The sequence below is a fragment of the Tachypleus tridentatus genome, chromosome 2, assembly GCF_004210375.1.
Source record: "Tachypleus tridentatus isolate NWPU-2018 chromosome 2, ASM421037v1, whole genome shotgun sequence".
Classification (NCBI taxonomy): domain Eukaryota; kingdom Metazoa; phylum Arthropoda; class Merostomata; order Xiphosura; family Limulidae; genus Tachypleus; species Tachypleus tridentatus.
Genome location: NC_134826.1, coordinates 109,155,668 through 109,179,365, shown reverse-complemented (window position 1 = coordinate 109,179,365; position 23,698 = coordinate 109,155,668). Strand labels below are relative to the sequence as shown.

Below are 23,698 nucleotides of genomic sequence, written 5' to 3'. Positions count from 1 at the left end.
TATAGATCCCGCTGTGACGTAGCGTAATAAAAACTTCATTTGATGTCTAAACAAAAGGTTCATAATTTAGCAGTGTAAGACTAAAAGGAAAGTAGCTGGTCGTCGCCACCCATCGCCAACTTTTGGGCTACTTTTTTACCAACGAATATTGCGACTGATCGTTACATTATAACGCCACCACGGCTGAAAGGGTAAACATATTTGATGTGACGGACATTTTAACCCGTAAACCTCAAATTACGAGTCAAGTGCCCTAATCACCTGGCCATACCAGGCCCTACAGAGAAAAGAGCTAGTTAACAACATCCATAGTCAATTCTTTTATAACATTCCCATCACTCCAAAGTGCGAAACGCAATTTTATGGCAACAGGATCTGAACCAAGGGTCTTGTGATCCATAGGTTGGCTACGATAATCGAAAAATAACTTTTTACAATTAATTTGAATATAACCTTTGCCACTATGATCCCATTTGGAAATGAATGGGCTACAATTAAATTATACATTTGTTAACATGTTTTGAAACAAACTATTAATGTTAAAAATGTGATTCAATGTGGTATTAAGTAGTGATTCAAAAGAAGTGACAACTCAATGCAATGGTAATCTTCTCGAATATAAACAAAGCCATTTCTCACTTGTAAAACGTTGGTATTTTATTTATTTTCTCAGTGTGATTATTCCTATTGGCAATGAGCTGTCTGCTTGTCATGTTTTAAAGGACGACCACCAAAGAAATTATATCGTTTCCATTCTTATAGCATTTCATTTGTACGTGAAGAAAATATATATTTTTTTTAATTTCGCGCAAAGCTACGCAAGAGTTATCTGCGGTAGCCGTCCCTAATTTAGCGGTGTAAGAGTAGAGGGAAGGCAGCTAGTCATCACCACCCACCGCAAACTCTTGGGCTACTCTTCTACAAACGAATAGTGAGATTGACCGTCACATTATAACGCCGCCACGATTGAAAGGCGAACATGTTTGGTATGACGGGGATTCGAATCGGCGACCCTCACACTACTAGCCAAGCGCCTTAACCATCTGGCCATGCTGACCCAAGAAAATATATATCACTCACACACACACGTTCTATGTCTGTATGTAATTTTGCATTTATTGCCAAAGTTAATGTTAATTTACCGTTTTTGGAGCTTCTGTATGTGATTCTTTTCTTAATTTTATTTAAATATATGCATGCATATAGATCATATCTTACAAGTTATGTATATTATATATTTCATTATAATTTACGTAAATAGTGGCAAGGCACATTTGGGTCATACAGTTTGAAGAGTCAAAAACGTCTAAAGATTTCTCTCGTGTATGATACAATTTCTGGTAAAAGTACAGCCAGACGTTTTTAGAAGTTCCTTTAAACTGTTGTCTTTTAAGCTCACGCACTTAAGAACTGTTCTTAAGACTTTAAAATATGTGTTTAGAGGGGCCAAGTTAAACAGACAAACTGGAATTCATGTTAAAAATAACTTTCCTTTTCGTTAGACGCAAAAGTTTTATGCTTAGTCGAAATTTAAATAAACAAAGCATCTCCTATTTACGGCTACACCATATAACTTAACAAATCTATTAATACTTGTAAAGTTAAATAAGCAAAGCATCTCATATTAATCAGTAAAATTTATAATTAAACCTTAATATATCTATATAATATATATTATGACCAGTAAGTATTTGGTCTGTCTCACCGTTTTCGAATTACCTGGAGGAAATGTAAAAGGTATTATCATCTGTAAATATAAAATAATAAGAAGCGATAAAAATAAAGAACGCAGTTCAAGAATATAAAAAGATTTGCTTAGAGAGGCTGTTACTGTTTTGTACAGGTATAGAATGAAAGAACATGTATAGGAACAGCCTACATATTATGCATATGTAAAAGGGCGTAAACATTAACTGAGATTTTTTCTTATAAAATCGTAGATTCTCTTTTCCAACAAATGAATGAGGCGTTGCAAAAATACTTTAAATTACTTCAGTTTTATTCAAAATAACAACCACTAGCGAAGGCAGAGGTTATATGATGAACACATCCTTCATAAATTTTAAACTATTGCCTACTTTCGATTATGAATTTTTGTTCAGGAAATCAGATAGATTTTGTTACTGGTAGGATAGAAGACATTTATTAGCCTATCCATAATCTAAAAAAAAAAAAAACAACTAACAAAGTCTAAGAAAATTGAAACAGTAATCAGAATATGATAATTGCTTGATAACTAGGTAAAAGTGAAAGTTAAACAGAGAAAACATAAGAGAAGCAGATGGTTTAAACTTGTATAACGTTCCTATACAATGAAACTAAAACTGCTCTTTAATTTAATAACTGTTTAAAAAGTTAAGGAAATAAGTGGAGCAAAAACGGCATTTCTAACAGACAAAACAAGTTGAGTAATTTATTTGTTCTTTTATTTGACGTTTCTTCAAGTACATCGTTCATGTAGCAAGGGAGAAAATAATACTTCACTCTATTTAAAAAAGATGCTTGAAGAAACAACAAAATAATTTTAAAAACTGATAAGTAATTTCTAAATTATATGTAGTTTTAATAATCTTTTTCAACATTTGTTTAATTTTCATTTCTTATCAAATATAACTGTTCAAAGTAGTTACTAGCAATTGTGAGGTAACGTGCATGCGTTTAGATAAAAAAAAATGTTCTCAAATGATCCACAGCATCTAATGTACATGGCCAGGTGGCTAAGGCACTCGACTCATAATCCGAGGATCGCGGGCTCGAATCCCCGTCACACCGAACATGTTCGCTCTTTCAGCTGTGAGGGCGTTATAAGTGACGGTCAATCCTACTATTCATTGGTAAAAGAGTAGTCCAAGAGTCAGCAGTGGGTGGTGATGACTAGCTGCCTTTCCTCTAGTCTTACACTGCTAAATTAGGGATGGCTAGCGCAGATAGCCCTCCTGTAACTTTGCGCCAAATTACAAACAGACCAATTTAATGTACTTAATATAAACATCTCTTTTTTTTTTTTTCAGCTGAAGACGAACCTAGTGACGAGTAAGTAATAAACAAAGTTTTGTATTTTCTAATGACTTGGGTGTTTATTAGATATATAAGCATTTTTTATTTTCGAATTATTACGTGTTTGTCTTGTTTTGTTTTTAGGTTTTCACGTTTAGATTAATACAACTTGTAATGTTTTGTTTGTAACTTTTAATTTTATTTTTTCTTATGAAGACTTTTTAAACTCTACTACACCTTTTTCTAATCAGTAATTTGCTATAAGCCTTTCTGTCGTTCACTATGGCTTGTGTGACATCCCTTCATTCAACTCTTTAATGTAGTGAGGTTTCTATTTTGTAATTTTTAGTAGTAATTGATCATGTCTAACTGTTAGAGACGAAACGTTGGACCCGAACAGGTATACTTTACCACCAATATCTGTTTCAAACACTTTATATAGTAAAGTTAGTGTTACTTTTAGTTAAAGTGTTTATTTTCTAAGCTTATTGAACAAAATTAGTGCTGTAGTGCCTTCATGACTATAAATATTATAAATTCTAGTAATCTAAATGAATAGCCAGGATAACATTCGAACCGTAGACACTTTTGATACTTCACTCAAGAGAACATTTTGATATCAAGGAAGATAGAAATGAGCATCTTGATATATATATACATATATAATAGCCAGACGAATATATATATTTCGATAGATAAATATATCGTATCTGCATCAATACGTTTTTCAGCATAATGTACCACTCCTGTAGTCTTCTAGTTGTCTTTGGTGTAGCCTAGTGGTAAACTCTGTTATTAAACAATAGCTTTTATGGGTAGCGACGTAAAGAAAACAGACGGTAAGTCACATATCTATCTTTTTGGCTTTTATACTTTACGTTTCATAATGAACTAAGAACGAAAGAAATTTATTGTTGAATGTAACGTTTCTTTTTGAGATAGATGAATGATCGGCGAGATATTCAAATAACTTATTTAGACGTATTGCTTGTCTAAGGAGGGAAGAAAGGTAACAAAAATAGAAAACATTAGCTTGTTATATCAATGAGATCGTGGCTCAATAGAACGATTCAAAACGACTAAGAGTAGGAGGAGTCTTATTCTGTATACTTTGGGCTTATTGTCCAATAAAACATCGTATAACTTTAACACGTGTTGTTGACAATCATTGGGATAAAAAGAAGTTAAAATGGTCATTTTTACTTGTTTCTTTCAAAAGATATGTTAGCTTAAGAAGTTTGATTGAAATAGATAATTACTGTTCTAAAGCCACAAAGATACATCATACTTTGTGTTTAGATAGTTAAAATAAGAACATCCGTTTCCTCCAAAGAATACCAGCACGTTTTTCACTAGTTCTGTTCTATACTTGAAATCTTGAAGGTACGTTTTAAAAGTCTGGAAATAAATTAATTATAAAACACTTAAAAGTGAATAAAAAAAAAGATTTATTCGCTTTAACAGCGTTCGCCCAGCATTTCTTTAGATGGTGGGCAAATTTTGACTGAGCGATGATGCTTGTCTGTGACGTACTTTATTTATTACACTCGATTTCTTACTGTTTTATGAACTACATTCTAGGCCCAGAAGTATGTACTGCTTCAAAAGCTGTTTAAAGGTATCGAAACTTGACAATTACATACTTCCAAAATTAACATGAATAACAATAGTCACATCACTGTTCAATTACGTAATTAAAATCTTAGGCGTTAATGATTTTTAAGCGACTAATTTTACGTTATCCAGATTTTAAACATTAGCCAAAATAATTATATTTTCTTGTAACTAAGTAAACTTATAACTTTAAAAATCGGGTTTTGTTACCCTCGGTAGGCAGAGCACATATGTCCTATGTTTAGCTTTGTACTGCCGTTTTCCAACTTCGGACCTTAAGCCGTGAAAGTAAGTAGGGATGCAGATGTTTTAGTCTTGTGGTCTGAAGCCCTCCCAGACGCTTGCGGGTTTTCAGCAGTTAGGAAAAAAATCAACTAATGAGATTAAAATATATTTTGTGATATGAGAAACCATTTATTTTTGTTATTACTGTCAACGTTTAGTGCTGTGAATAGTATCAACAAAGGCAATTTTACATTTAGAAATTTAACACGAAGTACTTCCTTAAAGATACTGTCAGTAGTAACAATATCACAAAACCAGTAGCAATGTTTGAAGGAGTAATTCACTACAGACATAGCCGACAGTAGCAATACTACAAAATCAGTAGCAATGTTTGAAGGAATAATTCACTATAGATATAGCCAATAGTAGCAATACCCCACTGTGTATTCTTATTTCTTTACCACTTCTTATCTCCATTCTTATCTTTTCTATTGCAATTTTTCTTATTATCAGTTTCAGCATACAATCGTTTTACCAAATTTTCACGCCTTTTGGCTAAGGATTTAAGAGATTAATAAGAAAATTACGATTAAGGTATATGCAAAACGGAACAAAATTAAAGTAGACCTAACGATACAAGCACACAGTTTTGCAAAAATATAAACAAAACTAACCAAAATTACGCAAAAAATACAAACATCAAGGATATTACATTTGAATTCGAGAAATTCCGAGATAAGCCTTATTGTTGGGAAGTGATGTATTTGTCTATGATTATGAATTAAATTGAATAAGAAATTATTTGTTTTTCTCTGTTTGCCTTAGAGTAAAGACACATTGAGCAATCTGCAGTGTCCATAGCGGGGAACCAAACCCCGGATTTTAGAGTTCTAAGTCCGTAGTCTTACTGCACTTTAATACTTTTTGTCTCAACGAGATCATGAATGGTCTGCTCCTACTTAAATTGTCATTAATTGTTTCTAATTTAGCAGTGTAAGACTAGAGGGAAGTCAGCTAGTCATTACCACCCGTCACCAACTCTCGGGCTACTCTTTTACCAACGAATAGTGGGATTGACCGTCACATTATAACGCCCTCACGGCTGAAAAGGCAAGCATGTTTGGTGCGACGGGGGTGCGAACCCGCAACCCTCAGATTACGAGTCCCTCGCCCTAACCCACCTGGCCAGGCCGGGCCTCTTGTCATTAGATGATATTATTCATGATGATCTTGGAATTAAAGAAGAAAAAATATGTACAGCTAAAAGTAGTCTTAGAGCTAGTCTACCTAGCATTAATTCTCCCCAAATCAGTGAAAGCAATTTTAGTAAATATCTCATCAACTAAATTTTAAAATATATTTATAAACAAGAATCTCATTTATGTAAGAAATGTTAATATTTCAATAACTGAATGACGAAACATCACGTGATTTTATAATAGCAACATTTTTTACGTTAGTATTTTAAAAATAGATAAATGGTGGGTCAAACAGAGCCACTTTAAAACAAACTGAGAGGTAATCGAGAGCTGTTTTTTAATGAAGAAATAAAAATTTTTATAACAATGTTTGGGAATTGCTAATGCATTACTCAGTTTTTTTTAGTATTTGTTATATTTTCTAATAAATGATCTAAATAAATAAAACTTTGACTCTTTTAGTTCACGCATCTCTTAAGTTTCATGATTTATAAGTTTTCGTAATGTAAAATATCTTAAACTGCCATCTTTTTTGATACATTTTAAAGTTTGATGTGATTGTTTAAAAATACTGTAACAAAAACCTTTTAATTTAAGCCTTATCACATTTAATCTTTTATTTTATCGTTGGTGAGACCCTCTTGTAACTTTGATATAACTTATGCAAGTGTATTAATTCTGACGTGTTTTAAAGTAACGGTGTGATTTAGAAAAAAAAACACATTTGTGAAACTGGACTAAATACATCGAGGTGTTTGATATATATGAAAGGTAAAAATGCCACATGACTCAGATAATGTGACTTGGAAGTGACTTTTGGCGTTATTTTATACATATGAGAAGTTGTTTTGGAATTTTTGTCGAGTTCCAAAGCTAGATTGACAGTTTTAAAATACCTCCTGAAAAAGGTTAACAAAATAATAGAGTACTGCATTTAACTATTTATGATCATATGGTAACACACATTTAGTTAGATATTAGGATTAATGAAATATTTGGGTTTTCATTAATATTCCACAATAGCGACACACTATAGTGTGAGGTATTATTTCTGGACCATTATTTTTACCTTGTTTATCTCATTTGTCTATTATCGCTTTTTTTAGTTATAGGATCATGGTTGAAATAAAATTAATGTTGACTGTTTACAAAAATGTTTTGAGAGTTTAATCCCAATTAGGGCCTGGCATGGCCGAGCGCGTAAGGCGTGCGACTCGTAATCCGAGGGTCGCTGGTTCGCGCCCGCGTCGCGCTAAACATGCTCGCCCTCCCAGCCGTGGGGGTGTATAATGTTACGGTCAATCCAACTATTCGTTGGTAAAAGAGAAGCCCAAAAGTTGGCTGTGGGTGGTGATGACTAGCTGCCTTCCCTCTAGTCTTACACTGCTAAATTAGGGACAGATAGCCCTCGAGTAGCTTTGTGCGAAATTCAAAATCAAACAATAATCCCAATTTGATTTGTTTAATAAATCGTTTATTGTACTGGTTCTTTTCAAATAAAAAGCTGTTTGTTGTCTAAATTTATTGATATTTAAGTTTTTCTTGTCTACCTTATGTATTATACATTGATTACTAATTTGTTTGTTTTAAAAATATCCAAGTATTGATACATGTATATAATTTTGCTTGTTTGACGTCATGATACACTGAATTATTGTAGCAAACGTATCTGTAGATGGTGGAAAAATGACGTATGTAATGTTGCAGCCCAGATTGAATTTCGCGCAAAGTTATTTGAGTACCATCTGCTCTAGTCGTCCCTAATTTAACAATGTATGATTAGAGGGAAAGTACCTAGTCATCAAAACTTACCGCCAACTCTTAGGCTATTCTTTTAACCAACGAATAGTGGGATTTACCGTAATATTATAACGCTCCCACGGCATGTTTGGTTTGCGGGGGACTCGAACCCGCGCCCCTCAGATTATGAGTGGAGTGCCTTAACCACCTAGCCATGACGGGCCTGCAGATTAATAAGAGAGTAGGTTAAGCTAAGTCTCTCTCATTGACTATTTAAGGAGATCTGCACAGAAGTGTTGTAGTAATATGTGGCATATATTACGATAAGTCTTTACCCAAGTATTGTTTAAAATAGATCATTAGTTAGGTTTTTATTAAGTATGTTCTCAACTAGATGCTTGCCAAGTTATATTCATAATGTGATTCTTTAAAGATGTAACTTCAAAATATTCTTTTTTTTATTGTTACAGAATTTTCAGCAAACACAGGATAGTTTCACTGAGTTTCAATAAACACCGCTCTCAGTGGTTTGCTCTATGTTCGTCGCAGTTTTTTGTAGCAAGTCCTCGTTGTTTTATCATGATAGAATGACGTTTGTTGCTGAATAAGCTGTCGCAGTAATTGTTTTCTTTAAGTAGACTCTCGCAGCTTTCTTTGTAGATTAGGGTTTCCTAATGCTTTCTGGTTTTAGTATGTATTTTTTATGCTTGATGGCAGAGATTTTTTATTTACATAAAGTATTCCAGTTAGTGGTGAGTTCCCCACAATGAGATATTTTCAATACGTGCTTTCAATACTTTTAAGTTTGTATAAACGCCATTACAACGCACTATTAATAAATTTAGTATATAAAGTTTCTGGCAGTAATTATTTTCGTCATGTAGCAGAATTTTTCCTGTCAGACGTAAAAGAATTTGACGTTCTCAGCAAACGTTGAGAGTCAATGAATAGTTCTTAAAGAAATTCAGTACCATTAAACGAAAAATTCAAATTTTGCACATTTTACGTTTCATATTTTAGTAAATAATACGCACTTGATAAAGTATTTTCGACAAGACTGAATCTAAAATAGTGTTAAAGAATGAGTTTTTGAGATGCGTAAGTTAAATGCGTTGTGCCAGTAATTAAAATTTTTAATTGAAAGCTTTATCCAATTTTTTTTATTAAAGTATTCAAATGTAGCAAAAATGGTTGTGATGGTATAAATAACTGAATTAAATTACAGCGCTCTCCAGAGCTAAATGAATCTCCTAAATCATTTTGATCTTCAGAACCAATAAGAAATTCAGTTTCCATGATTACATACTTTTATGTTTGATTTTCTTGATTTTTGCGCTAAGCGACACGACAGCTATATGCGCTCACCGTCCCTTGGGCTACTGTTTTACCAAGTAATAATGAGAATGATCGAACATTATAACGTCCCCACGACTGGAAGGTTTGGTGAGACTGGACTTCAAACTTGACCCCCAGATATCAAGCGCCCTAACACCCTGGCCATGCCTGGCCGATGTATGGAAAACTGGAAACCTTTGGTTTTCAGGCTTTCGTCGCTTTTAATTCCTTGTTTATTATGTTGTTAGAGGCACCAGAAAATGTAACAGCTTCATCGCTATAATTTATCTTTCATGGTGGTCACGTCTTCCTCATAACCATAACATGAACGAGAGTATCGCACAAGATGGGTGAGAGTATGGCTTTATAGACTATTGTTGCCCTAATCACCCTACTGCGAGAATATTTTCGTTTCCATGAAGGACACAGAATGCTTGCTTGTTCCTTCAAGTTACTGAGATATTTAACAATCTAAACTTATGAACATTTATTTCTGGAATAATAATTAAAAAAGGTTTTATAAATGTATATCTTTTTGCAAACACTTTATATATTTCTCAGCCTTAAGCCAATGTGTAGCGGCACTGGGTTGTTGAGTGGTCGGGAATTTGCTTGAAAAACTGCGACAGAGTAATGAATTAGCTGACACAAATCGTTTGAATGAAATCCAATTAAACTTTTGGAATGACATGCGACAGAGCATTTAACCAAGAAGGTAATCTGAATCATATGAATTCATCTACCCCGTATTAAGAAGTTACATATTCATATTGATGTTAATAATTTTGATCTTATAAATTCAAGGAAGAACTGTATTTCAAAACACATGTTTCTTAAAACATTATTTAGGCTGTTTGTTTGTAATTAAGTACAAAACTATACGCAATGGACTATCTTTTCTCTACCCACCATAGGTATCGAAACCCAGTTTCTAGCATTGTAAGTCCACATGCATACCGTTGTGCCACTGGGGAATTCTTGAAGTTATCACTGGCATGGTAATATTTGCATTTAAAGATAGCATGTATTCTCTTTTTGTTCTTTCCTTCTTTTTTTTCTTTTTTTTTTAGTTAAGCACAAAGTTTCAGCTGTTGTACCGACAGTAAAGACTAAGTCCTTAAATTTAGCGTTATAAGCCCTCAAAGTTACCGTTAAGTCACAAGATGATATTACTAATGTCTATTAGCCAAGTATTTGTTCAATGGTAATTCATTCTGATCGTTGGATGAGTTTCGGATTTCTCAACTCACGTTTTTTCTCGACTATCTAATTTAGAATAACACTGTGTAACTCTACGGATGAAAATAGACCTGTTGAAACAGGACCGTTAGTTGCAGAGGTAGTTTTCCTATTTCTAGCAGAATGACACACACCTTTTTTTTTATAATAGATGTGTAATGTATTTATAAAACTTATATAGTTTGTTCAAATTTGATTAAGCTTCATTATTTTTCTATTCAAAGAAGTGATCTTTTCTAATTCAAAACCAAATAGAAAAATAAAATTTTGTTTTATTATGGCTAGTAGAAGGTAATACAGCGATGATATGAGCTTCATATTAACATAAGTTAATGTTTAATTCTTCTTTTTCGGTAGACAGAAATAATTAATGTAAAAATACTTTAAAATGCTCTATTTTTGCTCTTTATTTTTACCTAAGTTGCACAATGTCGACGATAGAAAGGTACATGTAACTAATGGACAAGTAAATAGAAGGAAACTAGTTAGATAATACAATATTTTGACAGATAACACTGCATTGAACATGTTCAATGTTCAAACCTAAAGTTATCGATGGGGACCAGGAATCAGTCAACTTTTTTATATACATTTTCTCGACAATTTATGCCCCAAAATGCTTGCAACTCTATAATGTTATTTATTACAAAGTCACAAAAGAAGATTTAAACATAAATTCCATCAGCATTATAGTTAGTCCTATTAATTCACTTGCGGATTATCATGAGCATTTTTCATATACAATTTTTTTTATTACTTCTTAACAATGATTGTTGCAAAAGGCAGGAACTTAAAAGTGCTCAGTATGATCAAATAAGTTAGGCACCACTGGCGGTGAAGGTATAAAAGATGTTGTTTATTTGCAGATTAAAATACCATGGTGACAAAATAAAATAAGACAAATTTTAGAAAGGCGGTGAATTTAAAGTTGTTTTATATCATATCCTTGCGTCTCTTCTATTTTGCCCCCCAGTGACCCAGCGGCATGTCTGTGGACTTAAAATTCTAGAAATCGGATTTTGATACCCGTGGTGGGCAGAGCACAGATAGCCCATGGTGTAGCTTCATGCTTAACTTTAAAAACACTTTCTTCTATTTTAAGTCACAGGGTGTCTGTTCTTGCCAAAATTTATTTTTAAACTGCGCGCAAACTTTAAAGTACTGTTTCTTATAATCAGTGATGTCGAGAAAACCCACTTGTAGAGAAATATATATGCAAAAACGGCTAGTTTGGGTTGAGAAAGTATTTTACGTAGAAGAGCGAACAACGTTTCGATCTTCTTCGGTCATCATCAGGTTCACAAAGAAAGAAATAGGTAACTGACCGGAAGCTGACCACATGTTTGGAAGGGGTTGTGTAACTGAGTGTCGGAATGTAGAGGACGGTGTTAGATATTTGAATATATAATTTTATTTATTTTATTATATTAATATAGGTATTTTTGTTTGTTTGTTTTGGAATTTCGCATAAAGCTACTCGAGGGCTATCTGTGCTAGCCGTCCCTAATTTAGCAGTGTAAGACTAGAGGGAAGGCAGCTAGTCATCACCACCCACCGCCAACTCTTGGGCTACTCTTTACCAACGAAAAGTGGGATTAACCGTCACATTATAACGCCCTAACTGCTGGGAGGGCGAGCATGTTTGGCGCGACTCGGGCGCGAACCCGCGACCCTCAGATTACGAAGCGCACGCCTTAACGCGCTAGGCCATGCCAGGCCCTAATATAGATATAAAGGCGTTCCCTTATATTGGCTTATTTTGGGTTTAAGTTGTTGTATAAGTAAGGCTTCTTTAATTTTGCGTTTGTTTATGTTTGTATCTTTATTTAGTATTTGAGTGTTTTCTATGGTTATGTTGTGTTTTTTTGACTTGCAGTGTTCGAAAACGTGTTCGAAAAAGGTGACTTTTTATGTTCTTTGAATCTGGTTTCCATTTTTCTACTTGTTTCTCCAATATAGAAGTCGTGGCAGTTATCACATTGTATTTTATAAATAATGTTGGTATGGTGTTTGTCAATGTAGTTTTTACATAGTATAGACCTCAGTTTTGTGCCTGGTTTTTGAATAAATTTAGTATTAACTGGAATGTCATATTTTGTTACTAGTTTTTGCCAAATGTTGGTTATTTTTCTACTGATGTCAGGAATATATGGTATGTAGCAGTATATGGTTTCGTGATTTTTTGATTCGTGAGATATATTTACTTTTGTTGATTGATTTTGCTTTATGTCTAGGTGTGTGCGTATAATGTTTTCTTCGGTTTGTGGAGGAAACTTATTGATGTTTTATTTTGTCTAATTCATCGTTAATTTTATCTGATGAGCATAGTTTTATGGCTGTGTTTATTTGGTTTATCAGTATGTTGAGTTTTTGTTTTGTTTCATGTGCTGGTTCCAAGCAATGTATAGTCTAGTATGGGTGATTTTTCGGTGGATTTCTGTTTTGAATTGTGTGTCGGTTCTAGTAATTTTGAGGTTAAGAAATGATATTTGATTGCTTTCTTCCTGTTCACATGTGAAGTTAATGTTGAGATGTATAGTGTTAATGTGATTGAAAAAATTAAGTGTGTGTTCTGTAGATCTGAATTTCGCAACCGTGTTATCTACATATTTGTACCAGTATAGTGGTGGATGTAATGCTGTGTTAATTGCTTGTTTTTTTTTTAGTTTTACCAAGTCAAGCAGTAGCTAAGGCCAATCTGGTTATCATTTCTTTTTGTAATGTTGTATCTTATGTTTACTTCAAGATATTAAACATTTTTGCCCTTTCTTGTTTTCTTTTTCAGTGTTAACATCCTACAATGTTGCATGGTCAATGCTAATGATAAAAGTGATCGTCACTTTGCTAATTTTTGTACTTATCTCCATATCATATTCTTCTGCTGTCCAACTAATTTTTTTAATTATGATCATACAATTAGATCGACATTATCTGAAAAGTTCAGATTATTTACTTTCAACCTCCATTTGCCATTGAACTAGTAAAGTTTTTAAGGTCGTCTGTCATGATTTGTTCTGGGAATATATTGAACAAACACGGAAACAAAAGAAATTCCTACCATTCTCCGAGAGCTGATTTATACCATTCTTGAATGGTATTGTGAATTAAGACTCTACTAGAACCATTATTATACAATGCTTCACTGATCCTAATTATATTTTATCTACAGTGCTTTTTGTTCCATTCAATCATAAGTTGTTTATTTGTTTATGGAAGTCGATAAAATTACGGTGCAGCTCTTTTTTACTGTCACGGTATTTTTATCACATGACTCTCACACTGAAGATTTGTTATGTAGTATTCTTCTATGTTCTAAACCTTATTTTTCAGATAGGACGACATCAGCTTGTTGCTTAATCTCAATTACAAATGCTCGGCCTTAGGGGAGTCGAGATTCAGCCCAAGCACAGAGTTTGATTAATATCATCGAGCCCCCCTTCATTCTATTTATTAACTTTTGCTGATTTTTAATAAAAGAAAATTAGGTAAAAATTTCTTCATGAGTCTATGAAAAAGCAATAGCCATTTTATGACATTAATTTGTATAGATTTCTGCCGAGCTTTGAAACATCCCACTGACGGGTCCCTCAATAGACCTCGGGCCTTTGGACAGTTATCCCGTATCCCCTCTCATCAGCCTTACTTAATCCTTTTCATTATTCTAGAAATATATTTTTAATAGCTATCTAGCATTTTCATTAAATTATCCCATTTCTCATTTTATTGATACTTAATCCTATTTTATATTTATAAATCCACTAACATAATTATTGTCAGAAATCCAACTCCCTCCATTATTCAAAGACAAACACACTCCGCTGTTTTGTTCATAAACACAAACACTTATTTCTTATTCATAAATGCCAAACTTCTTTCTTTATCATCACAGAGTTAAAATCGTATTACATATCGAGGAAACTAGCTACTTACTTCGAGATTATTACATTTTTATTAAAAAAATATTCAATAAGTGAAACATTACTGATGGATCGATAACCCAATTTTTTTATTTGTAGACTCCTAACATATTCATATCCTTGTTATGAATATTAAAATTTTCTTCAGTTTCTGACGATCTCTTTCTCCCTCTCCCTTCGCGTAAAGATATTCAACAGTATCTTTTTATTTTGTATAAAAATACAACTTTGAAACATTTTGAACAGTCGATTATATTAATATGTACACATCCACAAAACTGTAAAAGTTAAATGTGAATGAGTCGTATTTAGAGGCGAATTTCCAAACTGTGCTTTCACGTTTTCTACAGGGTGTTCGGAAAGTCACTGTGCACTCATATATTTATTAACAGACACAGGGTTTCCAAACACCCTGTATAATGAGCTTTACAACTTCTGTGAAACTCAGAAAAGATATCTTAATTATTTTAAGATTCCATATACCAAATGGAGTATCTTAAGTTTCTTAAAAGTAATTTACTAGTACAGAGGTTTAAGTGTTTCATTTAAACTTTGAAAATATTCTATGCTTTATTTAATTGTGATTTTTGACATTATATTTAAATATATAGCAGAAAACGTGTATAAATTGACATGCGTCGCAGATTTATAGTTTTAAGGATAGCAACTATAATAAATACACAAGTATTAAACGATATAAGTGTATTGCTCAACAGTGAGTAATTTCTAAAAAAAAGTCAATGTTAATTTGAACTGATGATTGGAATAAAACTGTAATGAGACAAAACAAGAATTTTATAAAATATAAAGTTGTGTAGCTTTTAAAAGGAGTCATTTTTATCAGTAAGAATAGATATCGAAATTAAAAACTATCCATTTATTATCTGTTTATGTTGATGCAAGTCACCCTGGACTGGTCTCAGGATATTTCTTTCCAAACAATTATTATAAGGGCCATTATTTTATCTTTTCAGTTTTGAAATGAAATTTAAATATTCTTCTAAACTTGATGATACAAGAAATGCATTCTTATTAATACTGTTAGCTGTATCTTTTAGCATCAATAATAATAATAATAAACTAGCTCTCGACCACTCTAGAACACCACTGACTCATATTTTACACCCACTTTCTGAAAAGTGAGCTGGTTCTGCCAAGCTAAAATGCAAGTTCTCTTACACGATCTAAATAAATAAGCTGACATAAGATTCTTTTAACTCTGAGTTAGCAACAGTCTTTCGTCTTCGTTCTCCTACAGTTTTCTTGTGCAGTGTCTACCTTATTTGGAGAATGCCTCCTCCCCAACTTACCACACAGCACCCGAAAGGCGGAGCGTAAACTAGTGTGGGGGTAAGGAGACCATATTTTTTGGGTTACCTGTACAGCATAGAAAGCTCAATAACAGTCTAACAACTAGTGCTGTATATTTTCGACTCGACCTCATCCCGACTTCAGGTGGCTTCACGAGTGTCCTTACGGCGTGTTTCTATTGTGTTTCATCACAGGTTGATAAGGTAGCTGACTGGGTCTAATCCTGTCACTGTTTTTCAGTAAGCTAGCTACAGGCTAACGGGGTATCAAGAAGCCATTCAAATGTTCAGTTATTATAAGTTTAATTAACTGTCATGTGGCTTGTCACCTATTTACTTATAGTGGATTTTCTAGAGTGTTAGTTGACAGCGAAGAACTTTTCAACAATGGGAACACGACGGTAATTATAAATTATGTTCCTTATCTCACGTGCTGTTTTCTCGCTCTTTTGCTTTTATTTACATAACATGTTTACTCTTAGGGTCATATCATTGGCTTTTGTTGTCAGTAGACGGTCTTAATCGAAAACTATTAGTATTATAATTATTTGCAGTAAGATCACAAATATTCTAATTATAACGATAATTATTACTTGTTGCTTGCTCAAAAAACTAAGTGAACAATTCTTTACTCAAAAGTACTCTTTAACAACAATGTATTTTCATATATTCTGTAAATACTTTGTATGTAAGCGAGAAAACAAACTTAACTATTAAATACAAAGACAGGAAAGATATATATATATATGTGTGTGTGTAATGTAGTATAAAACAAAAACTATTTATCTCCATTACAGTACAACCTAAACGCGAAATAGAAACATAATAAAAACAGCTTCTTAATAACGTAACAGTAAAGCTAGGCTATCCTTGTATGTAGTAGTCCACCGCTGGAACAGCAGTAAGTCTACGGATTTGCAACGCTAAAATCAGGGATTTGATTCTCCTCTGTGGACACATAAGATAGCCCGATGTGGCTTTATTATAAGAAAACACATACACAGCCTTTTGTGTAAATAACTGTTACACCAATAAGCTACTGATTCTCTTTGACGACATTATCATTATTGGGTTTTTATTTTTAATGTTTTTGTCAAGTTGAGTGATTTAGACAAAATGTTTTATTATACTTTAAAACATGCTATAAAACATTATGTTAGGCTTATTCTATTTTTAATACTGCATTCCCAATCTAGTCCCTTATGTTAATTAGAGGAGTGAACGATAATAGTATTTCAACCACACTGCAATCGTCATATCCACTGCATTTTGCTAAATCCAAAGCTCTTCAGGACAGTTTGAATACAATGAATATTGTAGGGGTTAGAATACTATTTATATAGGCAATTGTTATAGCTAAAACTGTTATAATGTGAACGATTTTTACAAGCTAACGAAGCGTGATTATAATTAATTATACTTATCATAAGACATTATGTTAGGCCTATATATTCTAACGCTACATTCTTAGTTTGGTCGCTTAGGGATTTTCAAGAATCAGTAGAATATACAATAATATTATTTCAACTACAATATTTTTAACTTTTAAATATATTTTTCTCCTAGATTGTTTATTCTGCAACATATTATTGCTAATATAACACCTCCATAACTTGATTGATTGGTTGAAATTAAACACAAAGCTACATGACGGGCCATCTGTGATATGCCCGCTACGGATATCGAAACGCAGTTTTTAGCGGTGTGAGTCCTCAAACATACCACTGAGCCACTCGGGGGCACTTTCATAAGATTGTTGTTTTGAATTAAGCACAAAGCTACACAATGGGCTATCTGTGCTCTGCCCACCACGGGTATCGAAACCCGGATTTTCGCGTGTAAGTCCGCAGACATACCGCTGAGCCACTGTGGGGCCTTTCATAAGACCTAAACACTCGAAGCAAACCTGTATTTTATATTAACAAATACAGATGATATATACTCAATGTGTGAAACTGCTAGCATTTCCTTCATTTTTAAATCATCAGTGTTCTATTGTACGTGGTGAATCTTGTGTTAGTTCTCAAGGCAGTTATAAATACTTAAATAAATGAGGCCAAAAGTGTGTTGTTGTTTTTCAAACAACTTCATTTTTATTTTTCATAAATCTGAAATATATCTCACTAATGACACTGCTGTTTTCTAATTCACTGTTTCGAGTTTGATAATGCTTGAATAACAAAAATACATAAATTCTGTAAAAATCGTATGACAAACAAAAAAATTCAAGGTAAACATAAAATGTCATTATTTTTCATAATTTTAACTAAAACGAGTGATGAGAGAATATTTTTTTTCATTCTTTTATTAAAAACATTCCTTCACATTTAAGAAATGCTAGCTTATATTTTCATTCAGTATGCAATCGTCCTCCATCCCCCAACGTTTGAAGCCAAACAAACACCCTTCACCTTTGTAGTCCATACAGTCTCAATCTTTGAACATCCTATTACCTTTATTTATGTTAAAAACATTAACGTACTACTTTACCTTATTATTGTTAATAATTAGATTTATATTATAGTTACAGGCATTTCTATTAAGCCTGCTTATTTAGATTAATAATCTAAACATGAAGTGCAAAGATGGTATATTTTCCATGTTGTTCCCCGCTAGTACAGCGGTAAGTCTACGGATTTACAACGCTAAACTCAGGGATTCGATTCCCCTCGGTGGGCTTAGAAGATAGCTCCATGTGGCTTTGCTATAAGAAAACACACACACACTTTCCATGTTTTATCGGGGTTCTATCTATGTAATGTGTAAATTACGGATATCCCTTTGTGCAGCTTTATATTTAACAGGCAATAAACATAATTAAACTCTTACTGCTCGTGCTTATAATGAGTACCGACAGTAAGAATTACATTATGATTACTCACTTTGGGTGCGGATTGTCTCTATGCTAGTACTCTAGACTTTGGAGCTGGCTAACCTGGTTCGAATCCATATGATAGCATAAAATATTCCTCGCACTTTAAACTGTGGGTACGTTACAAAAGTAGTATCTACACCCCTTAGCTTGGATGACGTTGCTGACTATCTTCTTTTTCTCCATTTGGTAGCTGAAATAAGGGACGGCAGTAGATAGATATCCTCAGTGGCAGGTCCGGTGCCAATATTTTCCAGGATCAAGGCCGGATTAAGGGTTTTATTGGTCCTAGACTTTTCAACTTGTAGAGGATTTCTCGACACAGAAACTCTTAGTGCAATACATTTATAGTCGTAGCTTGAGGCTTCGGGATTGTCTAGGATTTAGGGTTATGCTGACCAGACAGAATATAAGGGATCCCTATCAAGATATTTAGGTCATCAACGTGTTGGACACGCTGTTTGATGTTTTTAAGGCCAATTTTGGGGTGGCTATAGCCCCTCGTTCTTTAACGCAGTACTCTCTTAGTCGCTTTTTTTATGTGTTTTTTTATAGCAAAGCCACGTCGGGCTATCTGCTGAGTCCACCGAGGGGAATCGAACCCCTGAATTTAGTAGTAGTTTTGTCAGAAAGCATACAACACAATACAAATTACTGACTTAGATATTATAATGTAGCCAAAAATATGATCTTAAACGTATATATATTTTCATTGATCTGCAGTATTCTATTTTCAATACCACATTCGTAATTGGGTTCGTTTAAAGAATAAAATATATTTCCTAAATTATTCAGGCCTTCCAATGAAGGAAATCAACTGGAATTCCAGTAACTTTGCAAGCGGCCAAGTCCGGGTTAAAATAACTATTAGCGTACAGTATTATTTCTGTTGTTTTTTTATTTTTCGCTTGCGTTTGGAGAACAACAGGAATGAGGAGGAACAAGTACAGAAATAGCTTCCACAAGTATTTATTACATTGCTGCTTAAGTGCCTACACTTCATAATCAGTAAAGTTGTTTCTTATATTGTCATAATGGTCCCTTAAGGCTAGTGATTCTTCTAAAAGTGTTAATTATTTTATTGTCTGCTTTGTATTTACTAAGCTATGCCTTCGTTTATACAGGGCGATTCAGATTTCTCATTCTCCCTATTATTATGAACTAGATGTGGAACATCGAAACCTGCTTTCATAGGGTGTTTAAACATATTGTGGAGCATTTGTTAATAGACACGATGTCATGAGATAAAGTTAAATAAAGATAAATTAAATGCTAACTCTAAAATCACAGAACAAGATCCAAATGTGTCAATAAAAAAGTGGATGACCTTGATTTGACCATTATATCGTAACATTGTTTCATGTTACGAATGACCCCAATATACTTATGCCTACTATGTGAACAAATTTTTGATATTTCACGCCTACTTCACAATACTATAAAAAGAAAAAAAGTCATTTTGGCTCATCTTGTATATATAAATATTGATCCCATACATTTTATAATGTAACAATGTTTTACTTAGACTAATTTATTTAAGTCCCATGTACAAGTTCGATATGATTAAAAACCTATTTTTTCACCTCTTTTAACTATTTTTTATTTCTTGGTTTATTTTTTCCTTAAAGATTATTCGTCCCCCACGATGGTTCAACATATATAGGCTCATAACGTTAAAAATAGCGTTTCGATACTCGCAATGAGCAGAGCACAGATATCCCTTTGTGTAACTTTGTGTTTAACAACAAATGTTTATAGATAATTTATTTACTCTCAAGAAGGCCTTCTGATATATCGAAAGGTTTTTAATTAAATAAAGTTACATCAATAATATAAATAAAATTGAAGCTTAATCTACAGGAAACAAGGTACCAAGTCTCAGTTTACAGCTGAAGGTTGAGTTTTGTAAAATAATAATTTGAGCATTATTGAGGCTACTATTTGAAAAGAGGCCACATCTAAGGAGAAAAGTAATAACAACGTTATATAGATTTCAACTATTTATGCAATCGAGGCAGTCTTAGAATTAATTATATTGTTGTTGTTTTTATTAAATTTAAGGTTAAAAACATCCAAACAGGTTCGGAATCTCGCATCCGACATAAATTAAGTACTGTCCCATACTAATACATTCAAATGTCAGGTTCAAGCCTAATATTAGAAGCATTTCTTTACCTGTCAACAAAGAGGATTTAATCTTTATTTTGATATATTTATTTTTACTTATTTAAATGTGACATAGTTACATTTCATATAATTGATATGAAATGTTAATTCATCAAATCTTGACACCATGCTTAAGTTTTCAGACTGTTTTTCGAATTTAGGTATAACTGTTGGGTAAATAAAATTATGAACTGACGAATTTTACTTCTAAATATTCAAAGGGTTGTTTAGAATGTTATGCTGAAAATAAGATATAGTTAGAAATAATTCACTTGTGTGGATTGTAATTTCTGAATGTTTTAATTATTGTTATTATGAGCCTTATTTTTAATGTAATTTAGATGTTATCTGGAGAGTGCATGACATTAAGATCAACTGAGTTCTAGGACCTAGAAAATCTAGAATGTCCAGGAAAATTAGAGATCGAGAAACTTTTCAATGTCTAGAAACTAAGCTGCAGATATAATTACAAGTGTGTACGTGTGTTTTCTTATAGCAAAGCCACATTTTATCTGCTGAGTTTACCGAAAGGAATCGAAATAATTACAAGTAAAAAATTCAGGTGTAACGAATAGTGAATGCATATTGAGTGAATCAATATAGTTCAGTAAAGTATTTGGATTGGTCATGAAAATGTACAAATAAGTTTATATTTATTTTGATCTTAGTATATTTAGTGAAGCATTTTTGTTTGAAAGTAATTTGTAAATTTACGCACTTAGGCCTAAGAGCTGGAGGAAGCATAAAACCATTTAGGCCGCCTACACCAAGGTACAACCGTGCACAAGTGAAAGACTCTTGTAGAAACTTCAAGAACAAAAGAAACTAATTTGTTATCATTAAATGGATTGACCTTGGTGCTATTTTAAACTAACAATCTGTAATAACCATTCCAACAAAGAAACAACGTTATAATAATACTATTCTTATGTTGAATTAAATATATTTAATAATTAATATGTATGACTTGGTAAACAATAAAAACTATTACAGCTTTATAATTTCAATTTTTAACTGGTACATTTTAGTTTTCAGCCAGAATAATCCATTAATAATATCTAATAATAATAATATAAGAATATCTAATTAAACTACATTTTGGAGTAGGGTGTTGAGGAGGATACTTTTTGGTATTTAGATGCATTTTATATGTACTCCTGCTGATCATGATTTTCAGCATTTCAAACTCACTTTGTCGCAGATTACTGCTAGCGAGACTTCTAAGTATTTTACATTCGGTTTCAGTCGCTAGAAACAAGGTTACCACTATATTTCAAATGTCTTTTGGAATAGGTTGCTAGTGGCGAAGTCTTTTACACATAAACTTCATTTTGTGGTTGTTTGCGGATGCATAAGCAGAAATATATAAATAAGGTGCAACTTTTGCAGGAAAAACGGAAAGAGTGAAAGATCAACCTGGGAGGCCTGAAGTCATTGCTCCCCATAAAAGATTATCAATTTGCACTGAAAAAGAACTACATTTTGGTGGTACCTGAAAAGTTATTTTGTGATGACTAGCTGCATTCTCTCTAGTCTTTTACTGCTAAATTAAAGACGACTATTGCAGGTAGTGTAGCTTTGCGCGAAATTCAAAGAATCTAAACTTAACATTGGAAATTAATCCTTTTGGGACCCCAAACCAAAGATCTTTAGCTACTTATTTTATTTTTAATATACTTTAGGCATATAATTATATTTGAGGGTATGTTGGTAAAGATTATATCCAGTAATAAAATCTAATTTGATAAATGAGTGTTCACGCTTGATATCGCTAGCGCAAAAAGGAAAAAAAAAACACATAATAATTAGCTGAAATTCCTCATTACATTCACTTGATTGTTAAGGAGACACACTGACAAATTTTGTCTAATGTGAATCATCAGCTACGACTCTGTAACAACCCTCAAAACATTTCGACTTTGCAAATGCAGAAATTAAAGCAGTTACACAAGCTTATAAAACCAAAACTAAAACACAATCCAAAGAGAAAACCCAGAAATTCATAATAAAATTCACTGCTTTTACCATCATAAGTAATAATTTGCAAAACCATACAGTTGATTAAGTAAAAATATGTCTTTGAGAATAATTTTTTCTTGTGTTTTAATTTATAAGGATTTATCAAGAAAAAAATTGAACATAACTTAAAAAGATACAGAAGTCAAAATATTAATCAAGTAATACTTGAAAGAGATGACCAAATATATATAAAATATGTTGTTTTCATGAAATTCTATAAATCGGATAGAAATTCTTCGTAGCTCAGCATGGCCAGGTGGTTAAGGGACTCGACTCGTAATGCGAGGGGTGCGGGTTCAAATCCCCGTCACACCAAACATGCTTGCCCTTTCAGCCGTGGGGGTGTTATAATGTTACGGTCAATCCCACTATTAGTTGGTAATAGAGTAGCCCAAGAGTTGGAAGTGGGTGGTGATGACTAGCTGCCTTCTCTCTAGTCTTATACTGGTAAATTAGAGACGGCTAGCGTAGGTATCCCTCGTATAGCTTTGCGCGAAATTCAAAACAAACAAATTCTCCGTATATATGATGTTACTACATTACACTTTATTTTTAGAAAAAAACATTAATAAAATATTTATTTGGATATAATTTTGAGAAGAAAAATTAATCATTATTTCTCGTTATATGACAGGCTATGATGCTAACATATTCAATGTATAACTTGGAATACTTAGGACTAATAAATGTAGGAAAATTATTCAAATTTATTTAGAATATTCATTATCTTATAGTTTTTAATTCAATGGGCTGTATATTATTTTTCCAGAGACCCAATAGGTTCGTATTGTGAATTTTAATAAAATGTCATGTTAAGTATAGGCACTACTACCTCTATACAATTGTAAATTGTCATGTAACATATGGATACCATTACTACTATATGAATCTAGCGTGTCATGTGCCACATGGTTACTACTATTACTGCAGAAATCAAAAGTGTCATGTAGCGTATTGTACTACTGCTACTATGTTAGAGCCAACTAGTGTTTCCGTTAAATGAAGTGTATTGTGTATCAATATAAAATTAATTCGTTCGTCGTGAACCCAGACCGTCGATAAAAT

At 33.0% G+C, this 23,698-nt stretch overlaps 1 pseudogene across 1 annotated transcript in view; it reads left to right on the top strand.

Annotated features, from left to right (window-relative positions):
* The window catches only part of LOC143244816 (twitchin-like), a 296,421-nt pseudogene that overhangs the window by 5,678 nt on the left and 267,045 nt on the right, over window positions 1-23,698 (top strand). Inside the window, exon 3 of the transcript XR_013025339.1 lies at window positions 3,012-3,033. The product of XR_013025339.1 is annotated as a twitchin-like (transcript). The remainder of the gene's footprint in view (window positions 1-3,011; window positions 3,034-23,698) is intronic.